Here is an 11,977-nt window from a genome sequence, read left to right on the forward strand (position 1 = left end):
AAGATGAATAATAGTGAATAACAAAATCTTCTTTGTTTTGTAATCTATAGGATTAACAGCTAAAGTATGATAATTGTGATTAAAGTCAAAATCCCATTTTTCTTTAAATAAGAATATTTATTTTAGTCAATAATATTATAAGTAAATTTAGAGGATCAAAGTCTCTGCCTTAAACACTTGTAATTAATAGTATTTTTTAAAACTTATATCTGAGCTATGACATTTTCTGGGAGGTAGTTTTATTAAAGATTTGAACTGGAAAAAGATTTATATTACATATTTTTCAAAATAATATGCTTAGTGTTCATAATGTAGAATTATATATATGCTGGGACAAATTATAATGCGATACTTTATGGAGCATCTTGCTCTACCCCTTTGTCCTGCTCTAATTGATGCTGAATACATCACATGGAATTCATATTGTGAGCTCATCTGTGCTATGTGAACTTCTCCATGATGGGGGTGATTTTATTGAGCATGTTCTCATAGATGATCTCAACTACCCCAGAAGCTCAAGTCACTCTATCATCATTTACCTTAAAGACTAAACTATCTGACTGTTGCATATAGAGTCAATTAACTACTTTTGCATTATCTATCTTGTTTCCTTTGTGTTTCGTATTACATCAGAATGTGAATTTGCAGTTCTGATAGAGACCATTTTTTTGAGAGACAAAGAAAGAAAGAGATTAATATCAATGTTACTGACTGTTTACTTTGGCCAGTCATTGTTCTAAGCACTCCCTGTGCATTGATCAATTTAATTTTCACAGTATCTTGTGAAGTAATTAATACCTTTATCTTCTTTTACAGATGAGGCTTGGAGAGGTAAATTACTTGCCCATAGTCAAAGAGCCAAGAAGTGTTGCAGTCAGGGCTCAGACTCAAACAACCTGCACCCTTATCCACTACACTATACCCATAATGAGTCAGCTTTAAGCTGGGAGGAGGAGCGTTAAGATGAGGAATTTGGGGGTTTGTCAGGAGCTACCATTCATGCACAAGACTGGGTACTCAGTGCTGAGGAAAATGGCACTTGGGGATATGCAGTGTGGTAGTTTTTTACCTTAACATGGGATACCTGTAAGTTTGCATATGTGTTAGTTCCATGAAGGTAAATAGAAATGACACACTGGATTTGTTCTGAAAATTTAAAGGAAGTATCTATAAGCCATTATAAAAAAAGAAAAAAAAAAAACTACAGAGAAAGCAGAAAGATCAGTGGTTACCAGGGGTTGGGGCAGGGTAGATTAAGGGAGGATGAACAGGTAGAATAAAGATAATTTTTAGGGCAGTGAAACTGTTCCATATGATACTGTAATGGTGAATAAGTGTCATTATGCATTTGCCAAAACCTATATAACTAACTGTACAATACAAAGAGTGAACCCTAATGTAAACTATGGACTTCAGTTAATAACAATGCAATAGTATTGTTTCATTAATTGTAACAAGTGTAACACACTAATGTAAGATAGAAGAAACCATGAGTGAAGAAGAAAGGGGATGTATGGGAGCTTTATATATCTGCTCAATTTTCTATAAACCTTAGGCTCCAAAAATGAAGCCTCCTCTTTTTTTGAAAAAGGAAGGAAAAAGAAACTATATGTAAGTGATCATATAACTGTTATTGTGAATCAGTCAGGAAACGGGTGACCCGTTTCAGAATAATTGTATCTTTTCTTCATTCCTGTTGACATCCAGGACTTCCATACTCTCACTCAGGTACAGTCAAATTCCAAAAATGCCTTAATGCTGTGTTCTCTGTACACCACTAAGCTATGAATTCTGGATGAGCCCAAGTCTACTTGCCTCAGTTCCTCCGTGAATAGGAAAGAAACACCTTTTGAAAGCATCATTAACTCTTGTAAAGCCACAGGGACACAATTGAAGAGTGGTTGAGTGGTTTCCCTAAATGTATAACTTACAGGGACGGAAAAGAGAAATCTCCCCGGCATCTTTTAGCATGATTATAATGATGGGCTTGATTTTCCCATGCATAGTCAGCCTTTGTTCATAAGCTGGCATTTGAAGGGAGTATTTACTCCCGATTTTAAAAATGAAAGAGCTTGTATGGGCTGAGAAAAAAAGAAATGGGTAAATACTAACATTTCTCGTGGAGGTGGAAACTACTTCCCCTACACTTTTCTCACCATTCAAGTCACAGTGTGAAGGAAATAGCTTTCAAAATTGAGAGGGCCAATGGATCCATAACTGTGCTTTCTCCACACAGTTAAAGCTCAGTGTGGGACTCACTGGCGAGGCAAACAGTAAGGGAGACATCACAGGATGCATGGTTATTAGAGAAAGCAGGAGAGATTCACATTTCTGTCACAGCTAAGGTCTAGCTGACTCACCCATGCATGAGAAATGCTTCTTCTCAGCTCATTTTCTAGGGTTGGTGGCTTGATTGATCCCCCCAAAAAGCAGTTTTTTATTCAGAAATGACTTACGTGAAGCTAATTATCATTATCTACCATTTCAGAATTACAGGGTTTGCTTGGGCCTCATACCCCTTCATAAGAATACAGGAGATTTTTTAAAGATATCACAATTTTAGAAGAAAAGATATAAATCCACACCATGGAATAAGTTTTGCTATATACCTATTAGATAGGAATAAGAGTATATAAACATATTCATAAATGGTATATAGGTTCTCAATAATTAAGAATTTGTATAATTGGTAACCAAACTCCATCATGAATATAAGGTTAATAACCTGGGTAGCAACACTTTTTGTCTGTTAGGATTTTGATTATATTGGGGGGGGGGGGGTAGGAGGGAGTGGTATCTTTTTCTATGCCAATCTGTGTCCAAATACTGTTCTCACTTGCACATTTGAATCAGGTTGATGTTGGACTTGTTGCTTCCTGTTATCAATTTTGATACATTAAGTGATGAAATTTCAAGCTTTTGTCCTTAGAAAGGACAGATTCTCTTCTTTACTACCTAACAACTATAATTCTGTTGCTACTTTTCTTGTAATGTCTGTTTCTACATGCTACTCTACTATGCAATGCAGGATTAATGATAATGCAGTTCTCCTCAAATACTGACTTCAGTTATTTGTGGCTATCCCAGAAAACTGTGTAATATAAGCCACTGGTGTAGCTTTGGAAAACCTCCAGTGATTTGAAATGAGGGGGAAACACAAAAATGTCAAGATTAATTACTAATCAGAAGTTTTTTTTTTTTTTTTCCTATACCTACATATACTCCATATTTTACAACCAACTTTGTACTATTAAGGGTATTTATAACAAAATATCATTGAGTACTATGTCTATTATGATTACTAATTTGCTTTAGCTATCATGCATTTACTCTGTCATGCTCTTTTATAAGCCATTAGCTCATATCTTTCACTTAGTCTTCACAAAAGCCTGTATTTATCATATCCATTATACAGATCAGGAGACTGAGGTGGGGAGAGAAAAGCACTTGCTAAATGTCACATGTTTACTAATTAATGAAGTCAAGATTTAAACTCAGAAAATCTTGCTGTTGCGTTCCTGATTAGTAATAAATTTCTGAACAGAAGCAATCCTATTAGATGAAGAGTATATGGATAAAAGTCACTATTTTTGTAAGAAAGACTCTTACTGTTATTACAGTTATTTATTGTAATTATTTTCTCTAGTGTCCTTTTCTCTTTTGACAGTCTGAACTGCAAAATTCTGTCTATAATTTGGTAGTTCAGGATTTTAAATTTCAATAGTGATTAAGTGTGATTGTTTAATAGTTCACTGTCTTACACAGTGCACTTCGCTACTCTAGGCAACTGACTCATTTTCTTTCTAAACATGGTTATAATAGAAGCCACTGCTTCACTTTCTAGCAGATGGAGAGCAATCTTGTTTTAATGCACATCATTTACAATAGATACAAGCTGTCAGATAACTTCTGGTAAAATAAGATGCTGAGTCAGACATTTATTTTTAGTGGCAACTGTTGACACATAGACTAGGCCACCCAAATGGAAGTATTCCCTATCACTTGGCTCTATCAATAAAATATGCTGTAATAGTCTGTCATTTTTCATTTTAGATTTCTGCTTTAGACTTCCTACTACACACCATGATTTCCATCACTTCTCTTCAAGCAGCTTGTTGTCTTAAAACCATTATATTTTATCTTAATAGTTATATCTTAGTTTTTGTTTCTATTCTTTGTTAATAATCATCCAAGCCCAGTCGTTTTAAATAGTTACATTCATATTTCTAAAAAATGTGCTCTAGAATCCAATAGATTTCGATTTGAATCCCAGCATAGCTCTCTATGGACTGAATGGAAAATATGTTTTAATTACTGAAAATCCTCCACTTTTTAATTTTATAATATTTCTATCGAAGATTATTATAAGAATCAAATGAGTTAATGTTTCTAAAGTGATTATAATTTACCATATGTATTATTAACTTTAATTCACTAATATGAGGCAACAAATAAATAATGAAAGCCCCCAACAAAAACAGATTTTAAAAAGTGAAGGAGCTGAATTAACACTTATATGACAATATTGGTCGTATATCAGCTTTGTCTGTTCCACTTAGTTAATGTCTATTTTGTATAGTTTAAGTATTTTGATACTGCTACTGGAAAGAAGAAAGGAAGAAATATTGATATTTATTATATGCACAACGCCTCTTTTGGTTAATTCATGTAGATGTGATATTTGGAAAATATAATGGGAGCTAGATTTGGGTAAAATTAAAAATGCTAAGTGTATACTTTAGCTGCACATATATTAAAAATAGAACAATATAAAGATTACCCTAACTCCTACGTAAGGATGACATGTGAAGCATTTTATATTCCATATTTTTAGAAAAAAATGATAAAGCAAGTATGGTAAAATTATAATAAATGGGGATTCAGGGTGAAAAGTTTATGGGAGTCTTTTGTATTATTTTTATGACTTTTCTACAAGTCTCAAATTATTTAAAAATTAAAAAATAATAATATCTTGGGAAATAAAAAAGTAAAAATAAAGTTATAATCAGTCTTTTATTTTTTTTTTGTCAGTCTTTTAAGTTAGTATGTTTCAACTAGATCTGGATGGACCTCTACGGGATAGGTACTTTTGAAGTATAGAGGTTTCATGTTTTATGTGTATTACAATTTTAAGTTTTAGATTTGCTAGTTGTACTCTACAATATAATAATGTATTTTCTAAAATCCTTTTTTAAGTGGTTAAAAAGCCATGAGCTTACTTGATACATCTTATAAAAATAAATTATTAAGAGTGCTATCTATTTTTTACTCCACTGCAACCAATAAGTACTTTCATACATAGATACACTCATAAATACAAATTATGGTAAGTGTTATATGAATATAAACAATGTGTAATTGTCAAGATTGACAGAGAAGACATTAGTTAAATTTGTTGGTCAGTGAAAGTCTCACTGAGGAGATGACATTTAAAATGTTACTTAAAGGGTAAGACAAAAAAATTAAGGAAAGTGGTAATGTCGACAGGGAGCACAAGGAGCATTGCAGAGAGAGACCAAATCTGATAACTTGCGGAGGAAGAGAGTGGAGCATGTTTGAGAAACTGGGAAAAGGGCAGTGTGGTTGGAGTACAATAACCAAGGAGATGAGTGGCTCAAAATGAATGTGAAGAGAGAGGCTGGGGCTGTATCGTCTAGAGCCTTGAAAGCCACACTGGAAGATTTTAAGCCAAAGAGTCAGTTGGCCAGATTTACAATCTAGAAAGCTCAGTTGTTGTGAAGTATGTTGTGTGTGTGTTGTGGGGCAAAATGGGAATGGAAAGATTAGCCAAGAGCCTATTTCAGTAGCTTAAGATTAACAGTTGCTTGGACTAGAGTAGTATCTGCATAAATGGAGGAAATATCATTTTGTGATATATTATGTGTATATATTTTGAATGTATTATGAGTGGAAGAAATTTACTTTATTACAAATAGCTGCGGCTTAGGGGTGCCTGGGTGGCTCATTCAGTTAAGTGTCTGCCTTTGGCTCAGGTCATAATTGCAGGGTCCTGGGACTGAGCCCCATGTCAGGCTCTCTGCTCAGTGGGGAGTTTGCTTCTCCCTAACACTCTCACTCTATGCTCTCCCTCCCTCTCTTTCTCTCTCTCAAATAAATAAAACAAAACAAAAAGCTATGGCTTAAGACTTCAACTGAAAGCATGGTAATAACAATGGCATACTTAACATTTAAGAAAATATTAGAAGCTCACTATAATGAACATTATGTTAACTAAGACTTCTAACTAAAAATGATTATTTTTAAATGAGTGAGAATTTAATCATGATTATTATAATCACAAATTATGTGAAACTTTTAATTTCTTATTTTCCTTTATAAACTCATTTAAATGGATATAACTTACTGAGAATGTGCTATTGTTCCTATTTTCTTAATGGTTCAATTATACTTAAAATGATTAACAACATAATTTCATATTATGTTGGTAGAGGATGATGATGCACTTCCTAAATGAACAAAATAATAATAAGTGAATAATTAATTTGTAAATCCTGGATATTGTGAGCTTGTAGGAGGTAAATGTATATCTAAAAAATGATGAAAAATCATTAGCTAATATTATTTGTAATCATGATATTCCATGGGGATTAGTGACCTTACTTATCATGATTGTAATAGTATAAACATTTAATCAATGCTATCAATATTTCATCTCCAAAGAGTTAATGGAGAAAAGACAACCAAAAAGTAGAGAAAACAAAACAATAGAGTTGGTGATGTGGAGGGTATAACATCGTATGTTGGGAAGAGCCCTGGCTTAAGTCAAAAGATTTGGCTTCCAGTTCTGGATTCAGGGAACCTTGATTAATTCATAACTGATGATTTGTAAGGTTTTCTTTCACCTCCCAAATTCTGTGCTTTTTCTGAAATATAAAGGATTAGAGCCCTCTGGCTACTTTTATCTAAGTGTTCTTGTTCCTTCCACATTCTCTCTCCACAATAACTTGTTTTAAAAAATCAGAACTTAGGAGCACCTGGGTGGTGCAGTTGGTTAGGCAACTGACTCTTGATTACAGCTCAGGTCATGGTTTCAGGGTCGTGAGATCAAGCCCCGTGTAGGGCTCTGTGCTCAGAGGGGAGTTGGCTTGAGATTCTATCCCTCTTTCCCTCCCTCACTCTCTCTCTAAAAATAAATAAATCTTTAAAAAAAATTAAAAAAAAATAAAAATCAGAACTTAAAAATCAGTGAATATATTTCATTGTCTATCATTGTTATTTGAGTGGATTGAGAAAGTGGATTCTTGGGAAGAATGGAAAGATCAGATAATGTGTGATGTTTCGAAGCAGGAATGAGATGATTAAAACACTGAACCATTGAGATAATGGGTCAAATAGAAATAAGGAAATAATAGTAACTACTTTTAGTAGTTGGGTAGGAAAACATTATAAAAGTAATTAATAAAAGAATTTTGGACCAGATGCTACTATATTTCTGATTGCCTTATTCCTTCTTGGAGTGACTCTGTATCCTCTAAATTCCAGAGCTTATTTTCTCTTTAACGAGGCTATGGGGGATTTAAAGCTGCTTCTCCAAATCTGGATTTCAGCAAAATCTGTTTGTTACTATCACAGAAAGAAATTGGGCCCCAAAATAAGCATAATCGTAATGACTACAGAGAGAAAAAAGCCTACAACTTGGTTTAGAATACCTTGAGTAGAGTTCTAGTTTTGTATCCTATTAACTCTTCTATACAACTACATGAAAAATCATTATCTGACATTCAAAAGCAGCATTTGTAAAATGTGAACAATTTTATCTATCTCCATTATCCTCATCAGGAAAATAAGAGTTAAATATGGCAACTTATATAAAAATGCTTTGTTATCTGGAGACTGCTATGTGTTTGTGAGCTAGTTTTTACTATTCATCAATTTAGCCTGTCTAGTATGACCACTGATGGATACAGATGAAAACTGGAGAATTTCTTCACTACTATTAGTCAACTTTGTATTACCATAGAGTTTAACAATGATTGAGTTGTACTCCCAAACCCGACACTAATTAAGAAAAAACAAAAAATTCCACAAAACTCGTAGTTCCACAAGCTCTGCAATAGATCATCACAGGGCCATTAACTTCTCTGTAAGATGCTGTTCACTCTTCTAACTTCCATCTCTACCTTCTGCTTCCTTGTATATGGCAATCACAGATTCTCTTGCTCACATTATGAGTTCTCTAAATGCCATTCAACTCAATACAACTGGAACTGAATTCAATACCTTATGCATACAATGCAGATTAATGCTTTTCTCGGTCTCTGTTTCTTAGCAGTTCTAATGTAGATTTTCCACAACTACATCAAGTAGCATCGAAGTTTCAAGGTTTTTTTAGAGTATCCCCAAATATCTAACATTAGACAAGTCCAAGATATAATAATCATCTGCAAAGTATAATAATTTTGACTTGGTGCCAAACCAGCGGTTATAAACTTGATTTTGAACAGACATCTTCCTAATGTATCCCAATGTAAATTCACAAATTATCATATGTCCAAATGGTCATCAATCAGTAGAATCATCTTGCAACACAAAACAGTATTATTACTAGGTTGAGGAGTTTTTATTCATTTTGTAAAATTGAATTCAAATTATACTTTGTAATATAAACCTTTAATTTCATTTTATGGAAATATATGAATTTGCTTGAACAGAGAAAGAAAGTTTACTCAGTTGGTTAAGCGACTGCCTTCAGCTCAGGTCGTGATCCTGGAGTCCTGGGATCGAGTCCCACATCGGGCTTCCTGCTCAGCGGGGAGTCTGCTTCTCCCTCTGACCCTCTTCCCTCTCGTGCTCTCTCTCATTCTCTCTCTCTCAAATAAATAAATAAAATCTTTAAAAAAAAAGAAAAAAAAGAGAAAGTTTATAAATATGCAACCTAAACATATCTGTTGTGAAATGATCTGTGTCCTTTGTATTAAATTAGGTACTTCCCAAAAGAAGAGGTTCAAGGTTCAAGCAAGTTTTTGTGTTTAGGTAGGCTATTTTGGAATATTGGTTATTCCAGGAAGCAAGAGTGTGGGGTAAAGAAGAGTACAGTAAGGAGGTAAAGGCAATATGAAGCATGTTACTACAGGAATTGTGATGAATTGGGGTTTGATTCTCCTTAGAAGTTTCTGAGAAGCATATGGAATGCTTGACAGAACTGCCTACCTGAGGACCAATCATGAAAAACTCCTTTCCTCTCTCAGTTGAGTGTTGCCCTTGGTATGTTAATTTCCTAGGCTAATGAATGCCTACTGAGCAAGATTTACTTTGCTCAAGGTGAAATGTTGTCAATATATGGAAAATCAAAGCTCATTGTCAACTGTCCACCATAGATTCCACAAGAATTAGAAGCCAAGAGGATTCATGGTGGGACATCAGGTACCTTATTACATATGCGTTTGTGAACTTCAGTGAAAAACCATCTATAAAAACACTGTTTAAAGCATCCGGAGCCCAGTACTATTGTTTTAAGACCTATGCTTCCAAATTATATTTTCAAATTTGGAAAACCAGAATATAATTAAACTGGACACTCTTTAGTTATATTATATTTATGTCAAAACTGCAAATAATGTGAGATTTCATCCTATTTGTAAGCCAAGTTTGCCTGCCAGAGCTTCCTAGATCTTGGCAGAAGACAGAGACTTTGGGTCAAAGATAAAGTACTTTATTACTCACAGGACTGCAGGCAACATGAGCTCCACGCTCAAATTAGTTCCCCTCCTTTTCAAACATCATTGAGAAGATAAAGAGGAACACCAAGGTGCTTATATTCTAGAGGAAAGCCTCTAGGGGCAGATCTGAAAGATCATTAATGTCCTGCCCATCTCCATACTTCCCACAGTCTAAGGTGATCTCTCCTTCAACTATAGGATTTTTGCTCTCCTTCCACCTCCACAAATTCTGAAGTTGCTGTAACTTCATCTCCTTTTTTTCTCCTCAGTCATCTCCTACTTCAACCAGAGCTTTGCCTGGAAGAGTCAAATGAAAGAGGGACCAAAGCATATTTATAAACTGTAACCAGAATTAAGTCTTAATGTCCCAATTCTCATTCTGAACAGGCTGCCATCCAGAGACTATACATATTTAGGCAGGTCTGGGGTTGCCCCTGTAGGTTAAAGAAAGACACATTATGCCAAGGAACTGTCAGGAGGAAACCCTGAAATTTCTGAAGTCTATATAAAGCCCTATAACCCTCAAACCCTTTCACCTGAGATTTTATTTTATTCACAAGCCATCAGGTTAACTTGTTCTAGTTTCACAGTCTTCTAGGTCATGGAGAGCTTTATTCATCACAGGAGAGGCTCCCCAAGTCCCAAGGAAGAATGTAAAGGTGGACCCAGATGGATGATATGCACACAGTAAGTTTGTAGGATAGCTGAGCAACTCTGAATTTAGGAAACCACCAATTTTATAAGGCCATAGCTAGCCACTGGCCCACCAACCTTTGCCCTGGAGAAAGGCATTATCTTTATTATTTTGGTCAGGTGACAAATCTGCCCCCTGCCCCAGAGGGAGACACTGTTTGTTTTACACACATCCTTGAAAGGGTAGTGTAAAACAAAAGTTGCCAATGCCTTTGCTTAAAACAATGGGCAGAAATGTCAGATATCCAATGGAGAATTTTGTGCAAATATTATGTTGATTTTGGTGGTAGCATTCTAGTCTTTCCATCTGGAAATGACTTTATTCGTGACTATCTGCCCCCCTCCCGTCAGCTGTGTTTTAAAATAATACAGTCTTAGAAGAACTGGCATATAAAATATTAATTGTGTAAGAAATCAAAAAAGGTTATTTGACAAATTTACTTTATGTTCATCATTATATTTTTATCTTATTTCTCCCTAATGTTGTAGTAATGAGGAAAATGGAACTTCCATTTCATAATTTTTTATGAGATATATATATACAAGTAGTAAGAGCTAAAAATCAAAGGTAATGGAGAAAACTATTGAATTTTATAATAATTTGCCTCTAGTTTAGGCAAATGGTAAAAGAAAAGGTATCCTTTATTTTATTGTATTTGATACTTTAATTTTGAAATATTTTGAAAAATTAATAGAAAAATTAATAGAAAACTCCTATAAACTATTCATCCTACTTCTCCTAATGATAACATCTTACATGACCATAGTAAATTATTAAAACCAGGAAATTTATATTGGTACAATATTATTAACTCAACTACTGATGTTATTTGGATCTCATATGCACACTTTTTTAGTCTATAGTTCTTTGAAATTTCCTGTGTATATATTTATATAACCATCACCAAAATCAAAATACAGTACACATCCATCACGACTGAAAAACTCTCCTTTTCTTTTTTCCACTTAGTCACACACTTCTCGAGCCCTAACCTCTGGCAACCACTGATCTGTTCTCATGACCATATTTTGTGACTTCAAGAATATTACTAATGGAAGATTTTTCAATTAAAAACTTTGAAATTGGCTTTTTCCCCCCCCACTCAATATGATTCCCTCAAGATCCGTTCATATTGTGCATATTGGTGACACATTCCTTTCTATTGCTGAGTAGCATTCCATTGTAGAGACATAACACATCAATTATCCATTCATATGAAAAAGAAACCTTTGGGTGGTTTCTAATTTGAAGCTATTTATTATTTAAATAAATAACTTATTTAATAAATTATTTCAAGCTTCTGTGAACATCAATGTACAGGTTTTCATGTGAGTGTAAATTTTCATTTTTCTAGGATAAATACCCAGGAGTATGATTGCTGAGTAAATTGCATGGTAAATTCATGTCTAATTTTATTTAGAAACAAAAACCAGACAAACCAACCAAAAAAAAAAAAAAAAAAAAAAACTGCCAAACTGTTTTCCAGAGAGTCTGTACAATTTTACTAGCACTATGAGATCCAGTTGCTCAGCATCCTTTCCAGCATTTGGTATTGTGTATTTCTTTCTTTCTTTCTTTCTTTCTTTCTTTCTTTCTTTCTTTC

At 34.1% G+C, this 11,977-nt stretch overlaps 1 protein-coding gene and 1 non-coding gene across 2 annotated transcripts in view; both read left to right on the top strand.

Moving 5' to 3' along the window:
- Positions 1-11,977, top strand: part of LRP1B (LDL receptor related protein 1B) — a 1,894,461-nt gene that overhangs the window by 940,229 nt on the left and 942,255 nt on the right. The gene's annotated exons all lie outside the window — the stretch shown is intronic.
- LOC112813299 (U6 spliceosomal RNA) lies at positions 4,730-4,832 on the top strand. The gene has a single exon (XR_003205503.1). It is a non-coding gene; the product is annotated as a U6 spliceosomal RNA (small nuclear RNA).

This window comes from Callorhinus ursinus, unplaced genomic scaffold, assembly GCF_003265705.2.
Source record: "Callorhinus ursinus isolate GAN/ISIS: 27379988/994484 unplaced genomic scaffold, GSC_fseal_2.0 scaffold2, whole genome shotgun sequence".
Classification (NCBI taxonomy): Eukaryota; Metazoa; Chordata; class Mammalia; order Carnivora; family Otariidae; genus Callorhinus; species Callorhinus ursinus.